The sequence below is a fragment of the Rhinatrema bivittatum genome, chromosome 19 (genome assembly GCF_901001135.1).
Source record: "Rhinatrema bivittatum chromosome 19, aRhiBiv1.1, whole genome shotgun sequence".
In the NCBI taxonomy this organism is placed as follows: Eukaryota; Metazoa; Chordata; class Amphibia; order Gymnophiona; family Rhinatrematidae; genus Rhinatrema; species Rhinatrema bivittatum.
Window position 1 is genome coordinate 21263688 of NC_042633.1, and position 4500 is coordinate 21268187.

A 4500-nucleotide genomic window follows, 5' to 3' on the forward strand; every position below is an offset into this window, starting at 1 on the left:
TACAGTTCCTGCCTGGTTCCAGTACACTAACCTGCTACAGTTCCTGCCTAGTTCCAGTACCCAAGTCCTGCTACAGTTCCTGCCTGGTTCCAGAACCCGAGTCCTGCTACAGTTCCTGCCTGGTTCCAGTACCCGAGTCCTGCTACAGTTCCTGCCTGGTTCCAGTACCCGAGTCCTGCTACAGTTCCTGCCTGGTTCCAGAACCCGAGTCCTGCTACAGTTCCTGCCTAGTTCCAGTACCCGAGTCCTGCTACAGTTCCTGCCTGGTTCCAGTACCCGAGTCCTGCTACAGTTCCTGCCTGGTTCCAGTACCCGAGTCCTGCTACAGTTCCTGCCTAGTTCCAGTACCCGAGTCCTGCTACAGTTCCTGCCTGGTTCCAGAACCCGAGCCTGCTACAGTTCCTGCCTGGTTCCAGTACCCGAGTCTTGCTACAGTTCCTGCCTGGTTCCAGTACCCGAGTCTTGCTACAGTTCCTGCCTGGTTCCAGTACCCGAGTCCTGCTACAGTTCCTGCCTAGTTCCAGTACCCGAGTCTTGCTACAGTTCCTGCCTGGTTCCAGAACCCAAGCCCCGTTACAGTAGTGACCTACTGTCCTAGTCTGGTTCCAGTTCCCAGTCCTGATCCACTACCACCTAAGTCCCAGCGGCCGGGCCCCTACGGGCTCCTCCCGGGGGGGCTTCGGCTTCCAAGGGTGAAGAGCACCTAAGTCCCAGCAGTTGGGCTCCTCCCAGGGGAGTACCAGCTTCCAGGGTGAAGAGCACCTCTATGTCCAGCCTGAACATCTGCCTCCCGGCCTGTGGTATACTAGAGACTTTGAATACCTTTCCCAGTCTCTTGCAGGTCGGCCCAAGGGTCCACTAAACTGACATTCCGTAACACTAAGTCTATTCCATGTTACCGTTGCTAGTAATAGCGGTGGTTATTATCTAAGTCAACTTAATTAATAGCAGGTAATGGACTTCTCCTCCAAGAACTTATCCAATCCTTTTTTAAACCCAGCTACACTAACTGCACTAACCACATCTTCTGGCAAGAAATTCCAGAGTTTAATTGTGCGTTGAGTGAAAAAGAACTTTCTCTGATTCATTTTAAATGTGCCACATGCTAACTTCATGGAGTGCCCCCTAGACGGCTGAAGAGTCCCATGCAGGCGTCACACTGATATACATAAAGAATGAATACAGCACAGACAGCTGAAGAGCAGATCTTCATCAGAGCCCCATGCAGGTGTCACACTGATACACATAAAGCATGAATACAGCACAGACAGCTGAAGAGTAGATCTTCATCAGAGCCCCATACAGGTGTCACACTGATACACATAAAGCATGAACACAGCACAGACAGCTAAAAGCAGATCTTCATCAGAGCTCCATGAAGGTGTCACACTGATACACGTAAAGTATGAATACAGCATGGACAGCTGAAGAGCAGATCTTCATCAGAGCCCCATGCAGGTGTCACACTGATACACATAAAGCATGAATACAGCACAGACAGCTGAAGAGTAGATCTTCATCAGAGCCCCATACAGGTGTCACACTGATACACATAAAGCATGAACACAGCACAGACAGCTAAAAGCAGATCTTCATCAGAGCTCCATGAAGGTGTCACACTGATACACGTAAAGTATGAATACAGCACAGACAGCTGAAGAGCAGATCTTCATCAGAGCCCCATGCAGGTGTCACACTGATACACGTAAAGTATGAATACAGCACAGACAGCTGAAGAGCAGATCTTCATCAGAGCCCCATACAGGTGTCACACTGATACACATAAAGCATGAATACAGCACAGACAGCTGAAGAGCAGATCTTCATCAGAGCCCCATGCAGGAGTCACACTGATACACATAAAGCATGAACACAGCACAGACAGCTGAAGAGCAGATCTTCATCAGAGCCCCATGCAGGCGTCACACTGATACACATAAAGCATGAACACAGCACAGACAGCTGAAGAGCAGATCTTCATCAGAGCCCCATGCAGGTGTCACACTGATACACATAAAGCATGAATACAGCACAGACAGCTGAAGAACAGGACTCAGGGCATGGGGACTGGGTGGGGTTATAGTAAAAACTGCACAGCTATAAATACGTCAATTGCTGATCTTGCTTTAAAAAAGAGGAAGTGAAAAAGCGGCAGAAAGGAGCCAATACCTTGAGTCATGGCAGAAAAAAAAAGCCCTTTTGCTTTTTTCTTTTCCTATAGCAACCAGTTCAGGAAAACAACATAAAGCCACTGGGCAGAGCCACGGAGCGGGGCGGTGGAGGAACCTTTTACGCCATCCTTCACGCCGCCCCCTTGCCACCCCATCGGCAGAAACCCAAGCCAAAATTGTGGGGAGAAGAGGGGGAGCCCTGGGGTGGGGAGGAGAGGAGGCGAGGACCAGATCAGGGAAGAAAGCCAAACTGTAAAAATATATATTTTTTTAAAACGCCATCCAATTTTGACTTTTAGTATTTATTTTGGGCTTTTGAAATGGTTTCCAGCTCCCGGCTCTGCTAGTTTTGACCTGCACGGGTGGGCAGGAATGCTGAAACAACCCCAGTCCCCCGCCACCGCTGGTTTACGAAGCTTTGCACCCTCGTCATCTGGATACATTGGGATTCAGTCCTGGCTTTGCCCCACTGCATGCAGGGAACTGCAGTTCCTGATAAGGCCCCCCCTCGGGGGGGGGGGGGGGAAGGGACCCCCTCTGGGCCATTTTTTTGGGGGTTGCCACAATGAATATGCATGAGATAAATTGGCAGATAGGGGCTTTCCAATGTATGCAAATTCATCCGGGCATCTCGGTGCGCAGGTTGCTGTGGGGGTGGGGTGGGGTGTGCAGCAAAGATGAACCTTTGGGCCTGGGCGATGCTGAAACCTTCCTGCCAGCACATCCGCTGCTCCAGAAGTCGGTTTATTTCCTGTTCTCTTTCAGAGCCTGGTTTTGACTTTTCATCTGCCAGCGTGCAGCCGCTGCCAGGGCTTGCATTTATAGCACGTGCCCCCCCCCCGGGCACTGGATCTTCCGCACCTTGCCCCCCGCCCCCACCTGCATTGGTGGGAGGGAGCAGGCTACCCCCACACATTACAATGGGTTCAATTGCTGGTTTGTTTTTCATTTTTAAGATAAGTTTTACTGCCCACTTTTAACCCACAGTGCCCTGCATGGCACAGGCTTAATGGAGATCCGGCCCCGGCTTCTTCTACCCCGTGTTTCCTTGGGCATGTGTGCTTGAGTCAAGGGTGTGAGCCTCTCCCCAGCAATGCCCTGTCACAGCTTCCTCCCACAGTGCCCTGTATTTCAGCAGTGGGATTCCCTGCCCTGGTAGTGCCCTGCAGTTGCCCCTGAAGTTGCATGGACAGCGTGTTTTGGGGTGTGAGGCGCGGATCCAATGTTTGGGTGGTGGTGCTGGGGGGTGTCCAGGGCTTCCGACACTGTCTGTTGTTCCGGGTGAGATCACCAGGCTCCGGGTGCTGCTGTTTCATTTCCTCTCCTCTCCCTTAAGCAGGCCCTTGGATGAGTCACCGGCCTGATATGGAGAGGGTCAAGGACACTCTCTTAAAAAGGCCGGACTCTGCCAGCACTGGGCTTTGCGTCCCCCCACTCCTCCTATTACATACAGAGGAACTACAAGCCCCAGGATGCACTGGGTGAGTTAAAATCCAGAACTGGCTCTGTTGCTCCTTGCTGATCTGCCACTGGAAAGGGACAGCCTGGAGGGATTTGTGGAATATTTTGCTGTAAAATCCTTGTTCTCCTGCTTCTGATTTCTGGAATATGGTGGGGACGGTCCCAGTGTATAGTGATGTCCAGCCAATACGTCTATTTGCTGAAGTACCTGCCTCCCAGTACATAGAAACATGGGGAGAAGGAAAAGAATCAAGGGGGGGGGGGGGGGGGCAAGCTACGGTACAGAAACAAAGGCGGGGCAGAAGCAGGGGTTCTGCCGTGCCAGTGTTGGGCAACAGCAGCAGCAGACGACAGCCGAGGTGTGCCTGCCATGGGCTCCTCCAGTCTCTTGAATGTAATCTGTTCTGAAGTACTTGGAAGGCGGAATATAAATCCAAGAAGAGCTAATCACACACTGGAATGAATGTTTATAAAGACTTCCTTCTTCTCACATAACCCCAAAAGCAGGAGTATCATTCCTGTTCCCTGGTCAGACCACCACCTGGTTTCCACTGTTTTGTCATTTAAACCTACTTTTCACTAGGTCTTCAAAAGACCACATTTTGAGATAAAAGCATTATTAGACGAGTTGGCTCCATCTGTGTCTGCTTTTCCCAAAGATACCACTGAAAATATGATCAATACATGGAATTCTCATAGGGGTAGATTTAAAAAAATTGCGCGATCGCGTACTTTTGTTCGCGCACCAGGCGCAAACAAAAGTACGCTGGATTTTATAAGATACGCGCGTACCCGCACGTATCTTATAAAATCCGGGATCGGCGCGCGCAAGGCTGCTGATTTTGGGCAGCCTGCGCGCGCCGAGCCG